A 356-nucleotide genomic window follows, 5' to 3' on the forward strand; every position below is an offset into this window, starting at 1 on the left:
GGGTCCGGATCCCGAGGCCCTCCAAAATGCGGTGAAGCATTGGGCCCGGAAGAATGAGTTGCGCGGGAGAACGAAAGCCCGCAAAGGTCCCATCCGAGTCTCCGGTCTTGACCCGAAGACTCAAGGATTGGGACGATGACGCGATTTCCATCGCTCTCCACCTGCGCCCCCCCGGGGGGGGCCAGACTTCTTCGAGGGGGCATCTCCTCCTCTGGAATTTACTCACTCGTGCAGCAAAAATTTCATTTCCCCACCAGTTTCCCACCTGTGTGAACAGTCAGCACCACCCAGGGCCCTGGCGCAAGCTGTTGGTCGAACCAGAAGCTGTTACTCCGTCCAGCAAACTCCTTAGCAGC

Source organism: Fukomys damarensis, unplaced genomic scaffold (assembly GCF_012274545.1).
Source record: "Fukomys damarensis isolate Sample0158 unplaced genomic scaffold, DMR_v1.0_HiC HiC_scaffold_37, whole genome shotgun sequence".
NCBI classification, from domain to species: domain Eukaryota; kingdom Metazoa; phylum Chordata; class Mammalia; order Rodentia; family Bathyergidae; genus Fukomys; species Fukomys damarensis.